General features: G+C 50.6%; 1 long non-coding RNA gene across 3 annotated transcripts in view; it reads right to left on the bottom strand.

Moving 5' to 3' along the window:
- The window catches only part of LOC105490538 (uncharacterized), a 41,879-nt gene extending 25,283 nt beyond the window's left edge, over nt 1–16,596 (bottom strand). For 2 of the 3 annotated variants that reach the window (XR_011608637.1, XR_011608638.1), the window contains exons 1-4: nt 16,466–16,596; nt 9,860–9,973; nt 6,213–7,049; nt 5,447–5,604 (exon numbers count right to left, since the gene is read on the bottom strand). This is a non-coding gene — a long non-coding RNA (uncharacterized lncRNA). Of the gene's footprint in view, nt 1–5,446; nt 5,605–6,212; nt 7,050–9,859; nt 9,974–16,465 lie in introns of those variants that run through there. The other variant, XR_011608636.1, reaches the window with a different exon arrangement.
- Nucleotides 16,597–17,073: the final 477 nt, after the last annotated feature.

Below are 17,073 nucleotides of genomic sequence, written 5' to 3'. Positions count from 1 at the left end.
GGCCGGGCGCGGTGGCTCAAGCCTGTAATCCCAGCACTTTGGGAGGCCGAGACGGGCGGATCACGAGATCAGGAGATCGAGACCATCCTGGCTAACCCGGTGAAACCCCGTCTCTAGTAAAAAATACAAAAAAATAGCCGGGCGAGGTGGCGGGTGCCTGTAGTCCCAGCTACTCGGGAGGCTGAGGCAGAAGAATGGCGTAAACCCGGGAGGCGGAGCTTGCAGTGAGCCGAGATCCGGCCACTGCACTCCAGTCTCGGCGACAGAGCAAGACTCCGTCTCAAAAAAAAAAAAAAAAAAAAAAAAAAAAAAAAAAAGAATTGATTTTTTTTGGTAAATAAACAAGGATGTGATTCCTAAGCAGCCAGCACCCCTCCCGCTAGAGCATGGGGTGGGACTGATCTGTCCCAGCTGGACTCTGGCGGTGGAAGGACACCCTTAGATTTTCTGGCTTTGCTGGCCTTCCCCAGCAAATGGTTGTCACTGCATAGAACATTCCGGGGCCACGTGTGGTGCCTCAGACACACAAACCCAAGAAAGGCTAGTAATTAAAACTCCCCAATAGGGCTGAAACACACTCGTCATCTTTAAGGAGGAATAACCTGTCTTGGAAGGACAGTTGTCAGTTCCTTCTGTCAAGAAATAAAGCATCTGTTTCCACCCGAAGAAAGAAGATGCCTTCGATCCAGAAACTTCGCTCTAGCAGAGACTGCACAGTGGTGGCCACGGACATCTTGTAGTGTCCGAAGTATTTTTAGGGTCTGAACAGTCTGTTGTAAAATCTCTTTGAAATTGCACCACCTTTTAAGAATCAGATTTCAGGTCAAAACCTGGATTTCTGGCTTTGCTTGAAAATTCAGAAACCTGACAGCGCCAAGCCTGCAAGGAGCAGAACGAACCCAGCAGCGGCGGCCGCTGTCCTCGGTCAGGTGGGCTGCGGGTTTGCGTGCCCCCAGCACATACCGCCATGGCCTTTCTGGCCCTGTGGGCCTGCTGGCCGCTGACCGGGGCTACAGCGTCTCTCCTCCTCCACACACCCGGGGGATCTGGCTCCTCAAGCCCCGCCGAGCCGTGAATTCCGGACACTGTGCAGCTGGGCTCCGGCTGGACCTGCCCCTCCGCCAGCTCCCCTGCTGCACTGGCCAGGACCATGCTGACCAGCACAGCTCCTGCAGCTGCTGCCTGGCAGGGTGGCAGCTCGGCCCCAGAGCTTTTGAGTGACTGGAAAAGGCATCCCTCCTTCTGATGGATGCAGCCCTTGGGCCCCTCTAGGGCTGGGGAGTGAAATTCGAGGGACACATGAAGGCCACCCCCACACCATGCCCAGTCTCAGGCTTCCGGTGAGCAAGACAGAGTCTCCAGGGTGGGAGCCGCTTCCAGATTTTTCTTTTTGAGACAGGATATCACCTTCTTGTCCAGTCTGGAGGGCAGTGGTGCAATCTCAGCTCACTACAGCCTCCACCTCCTGGGCTCAAGCCATCCTCCCACCTCAGCCTCCCAAGTCGGTGGGACCACAGGTGCACACCATGATGCCTGGCTAATTTTTGTGTTTTTTGTAGAGATGAGGTCTCATCATGTTGCTAGGCTGATCTCAAACTCCCAAGTTCAAGCCATCCACCTGCCTCAACCTCCCAAAGTGCTGGGATTACAGGTGTGAGCCACCACGCCCAGCCTGCCTTCAAATTTTAAATCTCCCTGGTGATGACCTCTGCACACGAGCCCCACAACTGTTGTCCCAGGGTTGATGGATATTAACACAGCGTGACCAGGGGGCTCTGGGGGTGAGAGCCCCCATTACCCTGGAAGTAACGTCTCCACAGGAATGACAACAGGGGCTCTAGACAGGCTGGGAGACATAGGGGTACTGGGTTCTTGGCGCTGGGCCCCACGCCGTGTGGGTGGTGAAGGAGCCAGGCAGAGCCACCTCAGAACCCCAGCTGTCACTGACCACGGTCACAAGTAAAAGCCAGATGACCAGGGCAACGTCTGAGACAGGGACCTGTTCTGCCCAGGTCCTGTGGTTCTAGAAGGTTTAAGTCAGCAGGGAGAAAGGGAGAACAAGGAACAGCAGACTTGAATACAACTTCCCCTTCCCACCCTCTGTCACAGAACATCCCTCAAACCCCCTCCCAACTGACCATGCTTCAGCAGGAGTTTGATGACCGAGGGGCCTGGAGTCTGTTCTGAAGACATGTCGTTCCTGCATTTTGGTGGACAAGATGAATGGTCCTCCCAGACCTCCAGGGAGCGCGAGGACCTCTCACGGAAGCCTCTGACACTCTCTAAAGGGCTGGGTTGGTAAAGCGACGGCAGGTGATCCTCGCGCAGCCCCTGGGAGGCGCTGCGGCCCCTGAACCGGCGGAGCTGAACCACACAGCCCCAAAAGCATCTCCTCCCCGCAGCTGACAGCGATTCACTGAAAGAAAAATCACTCACGCCTGTAATCCCAGAACTTTAAGACGGTGAAGCAGGAGGATAGTTTGAGGCCTGGAGTTCGAGACCAGCCTGGGCAACATGGCAGGACTCTGTCTCTATAAAAAATACAAAAATTAGCCAGGTGGGGTGGCACACGCCTGTGGTCCCAGCTACTTGGGAGGCTGAGGTGGGAGGACCACCTAAGCCCAGGAACGCAAGGCTGCAGTGAGCTGTGATGGCACCACTGCACTCCAGCCTGGGTGACAGAGCAAGACCCTGACTCTAAAAAATAATACTTTAAAAATTTTAAAAAGAAAAATCAGCCTTGCTCAGAGCTCTTTGTAGGTGCCACTGATGGAAGCTCAAATTCCACAATCCCTTCCCTTTGCAACAGTCACTGCCTCGCAGGCAGATCTCGCCTCAGAGCAGGTGTGCGCCTTGCCCTGGACGTGCGCACTCCACCCATTTGGGTCATGACCACATCCAGCTAATCAGAAACTCCTCCGGCGGAGGAAGCTGTCCTTGTTTGTGGCTCCCCCAGAGAGTGGCTCAGCCCCTGAGGGTGTGGCCAGGCCCTGACTGACGTGTAAGAGGGAACCTGGGCTGAGAGACGGCTGCAGCCAGGACCCCGCCCAGCTGGTGACCTCAGTGCTGTTCAGGGTCCCCTCCCATACAGCCCACTGCTGCCTGTGGACCCTCAGAACACAGGGCTCCCAGCAGGAGACAGGGCGTGGAAGGGAGCCCAGTCAATGCGGCCAGGACAGTGGGGGTCATGTGCACACAGCTGGCACCACCCCGACCTGCCCACATCCCGAACAGCAGCAATGATGGCCTCTCATTCTCTGTCCCCCTGCTAACTCCTCAGCCCAGAAGATGCCAATGAGCCAGACGTGGCCCCTCGTGTGTCTGAGTAGAACTTCAGGGAAGAGGGAGTAAACCCAGTCTCTAAGCGCCTGCCCCTGCTTCACACCTCATCAACCACCAGGGCCCATGGCCTCGGTCAGCGCCACCAGCCAGGAGCAGAGGCAGACGAGCTTTCCTGTTAGAGCTGGGAAAGGAGCAGGGGAGGTAGGAGAGGCCGGGCTGGTTTTATAACGTTTATGAAATACACACGTGGAGGAGGCGTCTCAGTCCATTTGGGCTGCCATAACGAAATCCCTCAGACTGAGTCATTGGAAACAACAGGGACGTGTTGCTCACACGTGTTGCTGGAGGCCGGGAAGGCCAAGGTCAAGGGCCAGAGGCCTCCATATCTGGTGAGGGCTCTCGGGCGCGCCCTCTCGCTGCGTCCTCACAGGGAGAAGGGACAGGCAGCTCCAGCGGGTCTGTGTTAGGCCGTTCTCACGCTGCTGTAAGGAAACACCTGAGACGGGGTAATTTATAAAGAAAAGAGGTTTAATCGGCTCGCGGCTCCACAGACTGTACAGGAAGCATAGCGGCTTCTGCTTGGCTTCTGGGGAGGCCTCAGGAAACTCACGATCGTGGCGGAAGGCGAAGGGGAAGCCGGCATATCACACCAATGGAACACCAAGGGATGGGAGGTGCCACACATTGTTAAACCACCAGATCTCATGGGAACTCTGTCACCACAGCAGCAGCACAGGGCCGGTGCTAAACCACTCATGAACAATCCACGCCATGATCCAACCACCTCCCACCAGGCCCCACCTCCAATACAATTCGATGTGAGATTCGGGAAGGGACATGGATCCAAACCAAATCAGGCCTCTTTTCGAAGGCCACAGATCCCATTCAGAGGGCAAATCGCCACGACCTCATTCCCTCCTGAAAGCATCACTCTTCAGAAGCAGCAGCTCAAAGGACAAGACCTCCAAAAAACCCAACTGTGCTGTGCCTCAGCCTAGGCCACAAACACAGGCCGGGGTCCTGCCCTATGGCCCACGACTTTGTGACTTTGGTGATCTGTTCACCCACTAGCAGAGACACATCACAGGCAGCTTTTCCTGTGGACCAGTGTCTAGCTCCCGGTACGGCCACTCTGGCCCTGATGCAGGGTTGCTGTGGGAGGTTTTGGTTGCGGGCACAGCCCAGAGACGCCCCTCGCTCTGACACGGCCCCAGGCCAACCTCAGCTCTGCCCTGACTGGAGGGGCCGGGATGATCAGCATTTTTCATGTATCTGTCAGCCCGTATGTATATACTATTATTATTTGTCAATTAAAAATAAAATATTTTGGTTTGAGTGGGAGTTGAAAGAAAAAACATTAACTTTAATTTGAAAATCAGAGAAGAAATGGGGTCAGGAACACAAGACCTACGATAAGGAGGACGTCAGGACTGGCAAGGCGCCCCCCTCACTGTCCCTGGGGGTCCTCCGCAGGCCACAGGCAGGGCAAGGGAGCCTGTCAGGCATTCTCCGCACCCTGCGGCCTCGCTCTGGGAGTCCAAGGTCCTCAGAGGCACGGATGTGGAACCACAGAGCGGACAGGGCGGGCTCTGCTGCTGGCACCTCTTCTCTGCACAGACCACCCCCCCTTTTCTGTGGTTGGATGCTGACCTCACGAGGGGGTCATGTGATGCAGGTCTGACCAATCAAGCAACTCCATCCCATTCCCAGTGATTGGTTCTGGGACAAACATGTGACCCACTGTGGCCAATCAGAACCAGGCTGGGACTTGCACAAGGAGTGCTGGGAAAGAGCCTCCGTCTCTATCTAGGACCCTCAGAGCTGCAAGGGGGGACCAGTCGCCCTCAGGTGTCCATGCTGGGAGAGACCTGGGATGGATCAGGGCCCAGATGGGGGCTGGGCAGCGGGTCAGAGCCAGGACAGGAGGTGCCACAAAGTGGGGGTATGGGGTCACAAGACCAAGCCAATGCAGAAGATCAGCCCAGGCTGAGCAGAAACACCTGCTACCTCCACTGAGCCTGGAGCCCGCAGCCCCTGATCCCCCACCTTCTCAGAACTTAAGTCCATTTTACTTATGGGAGTTGAAGCTGATCTGCTATTCTTTAAAAGCTTCCTCTCTGTAACTGTGTCATTTGAAGAATATTACACAAATGGAGGCATTCACCCTGCAGCATTTTGAGACCAGCCTTTTGCACTATTCTCTTGCAATCTGTCCAAGTCGTTATGTCATCAGATGGGAGCCGTCCTGGTGCTCACAGTCAGGCGAAGCTGTTCTCCTGGTGAACCCACGCTTTACAGAACACCTGAATCACACAGAGCCATCTGTGACATGATGAAGCAAGACAAAAACAAGAACAACTGTGATCATATTAGATTACAGACAAAACACGAGCATGTTCCAAACCACAAAACAATCAACGTTCCCTCTATCTTGGCCAGTGTGAGAGACTGCAGCCTCAGCACCAAGCACAGCCGCAGGCTTGCTCTTAGCTTCTATCTAAGAATTGTTAAGATGCCTGTCTTCATCCATTTTCTGTTGCTATAACAGAATACCACAGATTGGGACCAGGCACAGTGGCTCGAACCTGTAATCTCAGCACATTGGAAGGTGAGGCGGGCGGATCACTTGAGGTCAGGAGTTCAAGAGCAGCCTGGCCAACATGGCAAAACCCTGTCTCTACTCAAAAAAAAAAACAAAACAAAAAAAAAATAGCCAAGCATAATGACGGGTGCCTATAATCCCAGCTACTAGGGAGGCTGAGGTGGGAGAATAGCTTGAACCCAGGAGGTGGAGGTTGCAGTGAGCTGAGATTATGCCACTGCACTCCAGCCTGAGTGACAGAGTGAGACTCCGTCTCAACAACAATAACAACAAAAAAGGAATACCACAAACTGGGAAATTTATAATAAACAGAAGCATATTGGCTCACAGTTCTAGAGTCTAGGAAGTCCAATATCAAGGTGCTGGCATCTGGTGAGGACTTTCTTGCTGTATCATAACAAGGCAGAGAGACAGAGAGGAGGTAAACCATCATAATAGCATGAATCCATTCATGAGCTGAACACCTCTTAACAGTCCCACTTCCCAACGCTCTCACATGAGTTTTGAAGGGGGCAAACATTCAAACCATAGCAATGCTTAATCACAGAAATACCCCCCACTTCCTAACAGCATCTAATTCGAGAAACTCCGCTTTGCAAGTCACTTAACACAGGTCCCAGTCCTACGCTAAGTCCTTTTGATGCTCTCTTACTGAGAAGTCCACACTTCCCCAAGGTATGTGTTCTCCCTCACCACAATACATCAATAAACTGAGTTTATTAAAATACACACCAAGGGGCTCTCCCACACTCACATCCTGCCTCCATCTCTCTTGGGAGCACCAGGTAAGGATCCAGGGAAGACAGCCCCACTAGCATGTGACCCCCCTGTCTCTCTGACCCCTGGGGTTCTGCATCCTCATCCAGGCTCTCAGCGATCCGAGCAGCATTTGAGAAGAATTCTCCTCACTGGCTTTTAGGGCATCTGGCACCCCCAGGCCCCCCGGAAAGTACATGCTCACATCATGCCTTTCCTTGGAAACACCTGTCTTTCCTTAGGGAGGCGGGGGTGATATTGCTCCCAGTCTTTCCATCCTCTGAAGAACTCTCCTTAAATCTCAAGTTACCATTCTCTGAAGTTAAAATTCATGGGTAGAGCAGGTTTCACTGGCTCTGGATGTGTGTTTATTGAACCTTCTGGACTCAGGTTTTCCGAAATTCCCCACCTAGAATAAGAGGCAGTTCATGACTGGAATCTCAGAGGCCAAACCCACATTTAGCCCCAGCGCATCTGACTTGTCTCCCTCACACCCGACCACACTCAGACGTCCTCCCTCCATCGTCTACCTGTGAGCTGCCATCTGCCTCCCCCAGATACAAAGAAAGACTGCAGAGGAGGGTTGCTTCTCCTCTATCCTGGGTGAGTCTGCTGCCCCCAGGAGTTTGCACCCTGGGTTGGTGAGTTTATAGAGCAGCCATTACCAATGCTAAGTGTGATCAATACCAGATGTGTTGTTATTTGCGTAATGAATATTAGAAGTGGGTATCTATGGGTGAAGTTGCTAACTTATTACAAATCATTACAGGTCTTAGAAAAGCACTTCTGTTAGCGATGAGGGGACTTTCTAAGATATTTTGGGATATGTCCCCAACCCTGAATGTACAGGTAGAGGAAACACAGGCCTGCTGGCCTGTGCCCACGGTCCCCACATGGCCCTGTTCAGCCTGTGGATCAGAGGATGGCTGAGCATGGTGCTGCCTAAGAAGGAAAGACCCTGCCCCAGGACTTCCCTTTTCCTTCCTCTAGTAAACCCTTCCGGCAGGGTGACGCTGGGTCAGGTTTAAAGAAGGAGATCAGGATCTTCCTGGGCTTACAGAAGAGTTTGATATGGGCCATTCTGTGTTTGCCTCCTAATGAATGTCCGTGTATACGTGGCGGAATTGGTCCAGAGTTGCCTTATCATAGATTTGTATGCGAACACATAACCGTCACCACTTCAAATTCTCTGGATGTAACTACTGTCTGCCAGAAATAATCTAATAGTTGTCCAAGGACAGATTTATTCAGGCCCTTTAACAACTGTCTCCACTCCAGGAGGGCTTCCTGAGAGGCCGTGGCCAGCGATTCAGCCCCATGAAACACGCCGGGACAAAACTGCATGTGGAGATGGGATTTTGTGCCTCCAGTGAGGGGAGCTTCTCGGATACTCTGAAAGAGGTTTCTGGAACTGGGGGAGGATGGATGGCAGATTTAGTCTGAAGTGAAATTAACCAGCAAGAGTTGATGGGATGTGACTCCCGGAACTCAGGCAAGAACGCCAGCTCCTTACAATTTCATTTCCAGAGCATCAGAACTGCCAAGAGCCTGGGGTTCCCTAAGGACATCTCATCTCCCTGGATCTGGGAATAGCTTCCGGATGCCTGGGCTCTGGACAGGTGTGTGGTGCAGTCCTCACTAGCCCACGAGGTGGTGTCTCCACGGGGCTGCCTCAGTTTATTCCCCCAGTGACCGCTCACTGAGCAGTGGGCCTGTCCATGTCACTTCAACCCCATGTGCTGCATCATCTCACCTCATCCCCTGCTGCCCCCGAAGTGGGCGCTGTGACCACTCCATCCTGCAGATGAGGAAGCTGAGGCCCAGAAAGCTCAAGTGGCTGCCAGGAGCACTCATGGGCACAGCTGCCTCTCTGCCCGCATTCCTCCCATGACACCTCCCAGACCGGGAGTCACTAAGTGCCTCCAAACAGATGACAGCACCTGTAAGACACCCAGAGCAGGAGAGAAGAAACCTCTCATCTGAGGATGCACCGTTGAAAAGGAAAATGCACCACAAGTCTGAACGGTACCTCTGCAGAGGCGCGATTCAAACCAGCTCTCTGGAGAGTGGGATGCTTCTGCAATGAGAGAGATTGTGCTTTCCAGCATTTCATGCAGAATTTTAAGTCAACGAGGGGCTTCTGATGGATACTCTGTCCTGTTCAGAAACCCAGTGAGCTTCCTGAACCCGGCTGGTGCTGCCTGGCTTTCATGCTGAGTGTGGGGAAAGGCTTATATTAGAGTCAGACCCTGGGACTCAGGACTGTGGGTGAGCCCAGCATCCCCACGCTCCAGATGGGAGAAAAGGGAACAAATGCTGTCGAGCTGTGTTTGAGGAGAACATTCTTCTTGTAATTAGTCCCTCAACTTCTAACAGCATCCAGAATGAAAAGAACAGGCCAGAACAGTGGTCTGCATAACACGCTTGTTTCAGTGCGCACTCAGACACTGCCTTCTGTCAATGCTTCACCTTCAGGCAACCTGCACCAATGCAGAAAAGACTAGATTTCTCCCGGTGTCATTATTCAGCTGAAACGTTGTCTCATCCTGAAGCTGTGAAAATGCCCAACTTCCTTTCTCGTCTCCAGCACTCTCAATGAGTCCTTTCCGTTTCCACTCGATGGTTCCTCAGCTTGGCTGAAACCAGCAGCAGCTTCCTGAAGACATTGGAGCTAAAGCTTTTTTTAATTTTCCAAAAAGGAAGGGAAGTAATCTTTCAAGAGCTTGAACACCTGACCTGGCCCTGCCCCACCATCTCATTCCCTTCCTGATTCAACTGTGGCCCTATCAGCCGCAGTTTCAAAACGGCAGCACAGACCTCAGACCCCATAGATTCCCTTCCCTTCTAACCAAGTACAGACCCCAGACCCCATAGATCCCCTCCCCTCCTAACCAAGTAACAGTAACCACCTGCCTGGTGCACAAGAGACTATATCATGTGTGCATTCATATAGTCACACGACTGTGATTTACTGGGCAGCTTTTTTGTACTAGGCACTGTGCTGACTGCCCAAAAAAGGGCTACAGGGTCATGATATTGGGCTCCATGTGTGACCACAGCTGTTTCTGGGAAGAGCAGAGCTGGAGTAGTTTCTCAATCCTTCTAGTCCTTATTGTCCAGGGCCTGGGAAAACCCAGCCTTATGCGCCACCCCCACTCCCACACGGGAACAAGGCACTGGACCCAGGTCATGAACATTCAGACCCTGATGTGATCTTACCCGTGGAAGTCACGGCCATCGGGGGGTGGGGGTGATCAGAAAACTCCTGCTTCTTATCTAAGTGCCTCTCTGTAGCAGATGACACTGAAATGATACAGACTGAAAGATGAGAATCTGTAAAAAAACAGAACAGAAAATTATGTTGGTTTGTTTCAAGTTGCCTTTCAATCATTCTCCTTTTTTCTCATTCTGTGTTGAGAATGAACTTAACACTTGATAGATATAGACACTAAGAGCTAATACACTATGTGCACAGAGCAAATGTGAAATAAGATACCGCTCTCCAAAGAGCTTAGAATCTAATCAGATAGATAAGAAAGACACAGCCCCACACAACACAAGGGATAATGTGCATGACAATGAACGACCTGGGCCAGGTGTGGCCCTGCAGTGATGGAGGAGGGAGACCAGCTGGTCTAAAGACATGAGGAGGAGGTTGGAGAAGACAAGATTATCTGGAACTTGAAAAACGATGAGCGTCTGTTGGTGTGGCTGGAACCGCATGCAGTCCCCCTTCTCCTACAACTGAGCCTCATTTTCCTTGGTGAGCCACCCATCTCATCATTCTATGTGTTTAGCAGGGCTGATCATTTTCCTGGATCTAAGATGCTCATGTGACTCACACCTGGCTAACTGCATCATCAAAATCCTTACCAGAGACAGACTCAGGGACAGACATGTAGGCTTGGGTGGACCAGTGAGACTCTGTCCTGAATTTCATTGAAACTATCAAAAAAGAATAATTCTGGGCTTTCTAGGAAGATGCAAATACAGTTGGCCTTCTGGGTCTGCAAGAGTCTGCGTCTGTGGATTCAACCAACCACAGGCAGAAAATTTTCAAAAAAGAAAAAAAAAATACAACAATAAAAATCACAAATTTTTAAACTATAGTATAATAACTATTGACGTAGCATTTACATTGTATTAGGTACTATACATAATCTGGAGATGATTTAAAGTATACAGGAGGATGTGTGTGCATTCTATGCAGATCCTATGCCAGGAGGATGTGTGTGCATTCTATGCAGATACTATGCCATTTGTATAAGGGACTTGAACATCCATGGATTCTGGCATCCTTGGGGGCTCCTGGAACCAATCCCCTGAGGATACTGAGGGACAGCTGTATTAGTGAGACTCAGATCCAGGCAGCTATCTTGGTATCACTGGGGACAGCCAAGGCACAAATGAGAAATCAGATCTGTGAGATGGAACAAGACAACATCTCAATACTGTCACTTGAGCCCCTAGATCTAGCCATCCCTGAGGCCATCTCTTTGGATATTTTTGTTATATGAGCCAATAAATTATAGTTTTTGCAAAAGCTGCTTTGTGTTTTGTTTCTGCCACTTCAGACTGAATTAAAACCAAATAAATCTGCCTGATACTTTGCAATGCCATGTAAGAGTCTGTTTGAGGATTGAGAGTTGGAAGAAAGCTCTAGTATTAAGAATAAAGTTTTCCAAACTTGATCTGGATCACCCCCAAGAAAAGGCTCCATATTTAGAAACAGCCCTGGGAACTCTGGCCTAACCACGGGGCGCCACTTTCTCCGCCAGAGAACACCGTGTAGCTTGTTTATGGGCTGATGTGTCTCATGACTCTCAAACAAGGGCGTAGGAAGGTGGCGTTTCCCACCACAGGCGCTGGGGGAGCTTGATCTGGCACACACACAGAAACACAGCCCTGCCCGCTTCCCCACACCATTATGAACTTTGAGGCCGACCCCTCATGAATCTGATTCTAAATCTGAAAACACACTCCTGGCTGCTTTGGAAGTGGGGCATCGTCCACAGGGTCTGTGTGTGGTGCTGCCGCCCTGAGCCTCTGCTCTCTGCTCCTCCCGTCAAGGAAGGCCAGGAGTGAGGTGGGGAGATGGCAAAGGACCAGCTCCTTTCTCTAACCACAGAGCCTCTCCCCCAGGAGGATGCTCCAGAAAAGCAGCTCCCAATGAGGAAATTGCACATCTTGGATTCCTGGATTAAGGAGGGGAGCCGAAGAAACCAACTGAGCACGGCCAGGCCGTGCAGCTCTGGTTGCCACCCCTGACCAAGGGTCCTGCCAACCCAAGGGCACTCACCCTGGCAGAAGGCTCAGCCTGGCCCCTCCAGGCGGCAGGAGGAAAGTGAGGAGACAGGAAGGTTGCTCCTGGCTCCAGGGCCTGGAGGCCTCAAAGCTGGAGTTCTCCAGGGGCTTCTGGTGGCAGAGTCAGCTTCAGGCGACCTCTTGAGTATCAGATTTAATGACCTGGAAAAGAAGCTGCCTGGAGCTTTCCTGGCCAGAAAACTGTGCTTGCTTTAATTGTTGAATGGAACAACTACATTACAGAAAGTCTAGGGAACAGAGGGGAAATGGTGCCCAAATACCAGCAGCATAACACAATAAAATGTCATCTTGCTTATTGCCTTCCAGGGTATAAGTGTTTTATGATTGCCGTCCTGTTTTTCAAAAATGTGGCAACTTTTCTAACTGCTTGACATGAAACCATTTTCAATTTTATTGCTTTAACAGCAGCATGATTAATGAGTGCCTGTCAGTTCAATGAACTGGTGTCACCCCATCTCAGGAAATCATTGGTAAATAACTTGATAAATAACTTCTCCAACTTGATGGCCAGTGGAAGGCTCAGGAGTCCCAGCACAGGGCCTGGAGTGGACCTACGGCTGCAGCCATGGTGCAGTGTGAGGAAACTGGTTTCAGGTGCAGAGCTGGTACCTGGGCAGGTGCAAAGAGCTGAGCCTGCAAGTTTGCCTCATCAGGAGAAACTGATGCCCCTGAGGCCCTGTAGTCCGGCCCCTGAAGTCCGTTGTGAACACACTCCAGGATTTCACACATGCAGCCTGGCACCAGTGACAGGCTCTGGAAATACTGCAAATAACCCGAGAGCACAGAGGTCTCCCTCTGCAGAGCAAAGCAGACCGTGAGAATCGGCCAGCACCCGTTCTTGACGAGTACAGACATTAAGCCTTCACTTAACAAGGGACTCTAATGGGTTCGAGTCCTGCAGAGTCTCTAAGCTTGACCCTCTCTGGAGATTGAGTATGGCACCTCCAGACCATCAGGGCATAGAAGACAGGCATGAACCAGGACCACATGCTCGCCAACTACAGCTGCAGGTCTCACCACTGCGAACATGAGAATGATGATAGAGACCACCCTGCACTGCTCACATGTGGCTTTTTTGTCTCCATCTGTTCCAGGAATTTATTCTGTTCTCTCTGTCTAAAACACCATCCATCCTGTGTAGCAAGGAAAATTTTAGGCCCTCTCAAGTCCTACCTTGATTTAAAATATGGACTTGTAATAAAGAGGAAAATGAAATGCAGAGATTCCTGGCAAGATGCTAAAATGTCTGGAGCTAAAACCCGAGTTGTCTGCGTAATAAGCCAACTTAGTGCCAGATCAGAAAATGTGCGCAGCCCATACACATTTCCCAAGCTCTAGCCACAGAGATTAAAGGTAAAGATGGAAAAGAACATTCTTTCATACCAGGATTTCATGACCATGAATTTTCCCCACTAGCTTCCTAATTCGGGGTCTGCAGACACACTGAAAGATAATCTTTTTGATGGTGGTGGTGATGTTGGTGATGATTATCATGATAGTGAAGATGACAATAGTGGTGGTGACGATGGTGATAATGATGATGGTGGTGATGATGGTGATGATGGTGGTGGTGGTGATGATGATGGTGATGGTGGTGATGATGACGGTAGTGATGGTGATGATGGTAATGATGATGGTGGTGGTGACAATGGTGATAATGATGATGGTGGTGATGATGGTGGTGATGATGCTGATGGTGGTGGTGATGTCAGTGATGATTATCATGACAGTGAGGATGACGACAGTGGCGGTGATTGATGGTAATGATCGTGGTGGTGATGATGGTGATGATGGTGGTGGTGATGATGATGGTGATCGTGGTGATGATGATGGTGATCCTGGTGATGATGGTAATGATGATGATGGTGGTGATGATGCTGATGGTGGTGGTGATGTCAGTGATGATTATCATGATAGTGAGGATGATGATGGTGGTGGTGACAATGGTGATAATGATGATGGTGGTGATGATGCTGATGGTGGTGGTGATGTCAGTGATGATTATCATGATGGTGAGGATGATGATAGTGGTGGTGACAATGGTGATGATGATGGTGGTGATAATGGTGATGATGGTGGTGGTGATGATGATGGTGATGATCTAATGATGATAATGGTGATGATGATAGTGGTGATGTTGGTGGTAGTGATGATGACGGTGATGGTGATGATATGGCTGAGGAGGATGACAGATAAGAATGAGGAGAATCCAATAGATACATCTAAAATAAGTAACTACCTGTGTGACCCTGCTAATCACAGGTGGATTTAGATAAATTTGTCCATATTTATCAAGAACTCACTAAGGACCAGGTGCTCTGCTAGGAATTTTTTCATCAGAGAGGCTTCCACATGTGCACAATAACTCAGGTATAAAAGTATTCTCTGTGGCCTTGATGGTAGCAGCAAAATAGCAGAACTGTCCAAATGCCCATCAGTAGGCAAGTGATGAAGACTCGGAGGCTCTTCTGCATTCTTAGCTGCCACATTCCATCAGATCCCAAAGGCAACACCAGAAGCTCCTCTGACATTTCTTCCCCTGCATCTCCCCCTGTGTCCAGTGAGGCTGGGCCACGGGCGGGGACCAGAGGGTCTGCCTAAGAACAAGGTGGGCTCCACTGTCTGCTTTCTCTGAAGAAAGCTACAGGAGCCACAAAGTCTGGGTGAGTGAGTGTGTGGGGGTTTTTAAGATGAAAAAGTTCCCAGGGAAGAGGATGAGGGGAGGGGTACCAGGAGGGAGAAGACAGCAAGTGGGAAGAGCCTGGGCTTTGGGGCCAGATGACACCCAGTTCTATTCCTGGGGCCACCCGGGCCAGCTGTGCAGTCTCAGAACATGGCTGAACCTCTCTGGGCATCCATGGTCTCACTGTGGAAAAACAATGAGTGCCTTCCTCATGAGGATGGATGGGTGGCCAGGTATATGTAAACTAAGACGTTTGATGTATGACGCTATTTCATATCATAACATTTTCTGATGTTACCCAACTCAAATCCACACCCACTTTTCTCTACTACCAGTGTCTGAACTGTGAGATGCCTAACAAGGTTAGGTATAAAATATGGGGATCCTGGTCCCATTTTACTGAAAATATGCTTCTTGGAGTTTAAGCTTTCTCCCTCCATTAAACATAGAAACTTTTCAGAGGGATCAGCCTGTGCTTTCTTCACTGGGGTTTTCATATAATGAGTGGAGCCTCCTTGTATTAGTCCATTTTCACACTGTTGATAAAGATATACCTGAGACTGGGTAATTTCTGAAGAAAAAGAGGTTTAATGAACTCACAGCACCAGATGGCTGGGGAGGCCTCACAATCATGGCAGAAGGTGAGAGGCACATCTTACATGGTGGCAGACAAGAGAGAATGAGAACCCAGTGAAAGGGGTTTCCCCTTATAAAACCATCAGAGTTTGTGAGACACGTTCACTCCCACAAGAACAGTCTGGGGGAAACCGCCCCCGTGATTCAGTTGTCTCCTACCGGGTCCCTCCCACAACACGTGGGAATTATGGGAGCTACAATTCAAGATGAGATTTGGGTGGGGACACAGCCAAACCATATGACTCCTGAATCTACATGAAAGACATGAAGTGTGCGCAAGGGGAGAAAAGGTTTTAAGCCAGTGAGCGGCTGGGGGCTGTGTCACTGCAGCACCGCACAGACTGCTCTGACTGATGCCTCTCCCATTCATTGGCACTGTGCAATGAAGCCTCCTGGAACTAAGATGTGGCCTCAGTTGAAGGTGGGTTCCAAATTGACTGTGATTAATTCCACCTTCCAATTAAACATGAGTTCCTAAAAGAAATCTGCCAGCATCACAAAAAGAAAAACAAAACAAATCCCTTTCTTCCATGTCCATGTTCTGTGATCTGGGACACATGTCTGCTGTACCGGTATTTAAATTCGCACATGCTTATCCTTAACTCCACTCCTGGCTTCCTCGTGGGCTTCTGGAGGAAGGAGGGTATTTGTCATCCACCCCTGCTCACTGCACATTCTTGACAGGGCCTCGCATCTGACAGAAAATCAGGGGAAGGTGACCATTTGGCACCACTCCCACCAACTTCAGATTGCTTGAAGGCTGGATTAAGGCCAGGGTGAAATGTACGGGAAGAAGCCACTCTCTTCCAGGGGCCCTCCCTGCAGTGAGGCTTCGTAGTACTCTGCGTGAACCTCCAACTCTTTAATTAAAACTGAAGGTTGAGGGAGCCCAGCTGCCTGCAGACTACCTGACTTTGGCTCATAGCCAGTTCCAACCCAGTTGGAGTAAAATACACAGTTCCTGGGCTCCTGATAAAATTAATTAAGAGAAAGCTGACAGAGAGATAGAAGGAGGTTGCAGGACTCACAGAACCAGCCAGCGATCCATTCGTGGGGAGCTTGTGTTGGGGACCACAAACTCAGTCTCCTACCAGGGCTGCTTTGGTGACATGAAGTCCTCAGACCTAGCCAAGGGCTGTCAAGAAGGAATAGAGCCCAGGGTGCCAAGCCTTACTGCTCACCTGGAGAAATCACATGGTGTTGACATCTGGTCCAGGTTCTTCCTAAACAGGCCAAATTCAGCAGGTCCAGGCTGGACTGGGATGACAGGTCACTGCCTTGTGATCCTGTCTGACAAGCTACAAGAAACCGGTGCACCTGACCAGAGAGACCAAGATGAGGTGAGCTCCATGGAGGCTCCCAGCTCACTCAGCTGAATTCACTGCTGCTTGTGAATTGTGTGATGTATGTGCATATATGCGTGCATCTGTGTTTCTGTGTGCGTGTGCACACCTGTGTGTGCATGTGTGTGCATCCGTGTGTATGTATGCACCCGTGTGTGCACGTGTGCATATGTGTGCATCTGCGTGTGCAGCTGTGTGCATCTGTGTGTGCATGTGTATCTGTGTGTCAGTATGTATGCATCTGTGTGCGCATGTGTGCACGTGTGTGCATCTGTGTGCACGTGTGTGCATCTCTGTGTGCATGTGTGCTCTATATTTCAAAGGGGGGCCAGAGGATGCCACACAGAAGGCCCCATGCAGAGCTGGTCATGGAGGAAGGAACATCAGGCCCGATCCCTCTGCATCCCCGCAGCGTTTTTTTCTGGGAATTCTAACACAAACTGAAG

This window comes from Macaca nemestrina, chromosome 10 (assembly GCF_043159975.1).
Source record: "Macaca nemestrina isolate mMacNem1 chromosome 10, mMacNem.hap1, whole genome shotgun sequence".
NCBI classification, from domain to species: domain Eukaryota; kingdom Metazoa; phylum Chordata; class Mammalia; order Primates; family Cercopithecidae; genus Macaca; species Macaca nemestrina.
Note: the sequence above shows the minus strand (reverse complement) of the source record. Positions and strands in the feature narration are given on the sequence as shown.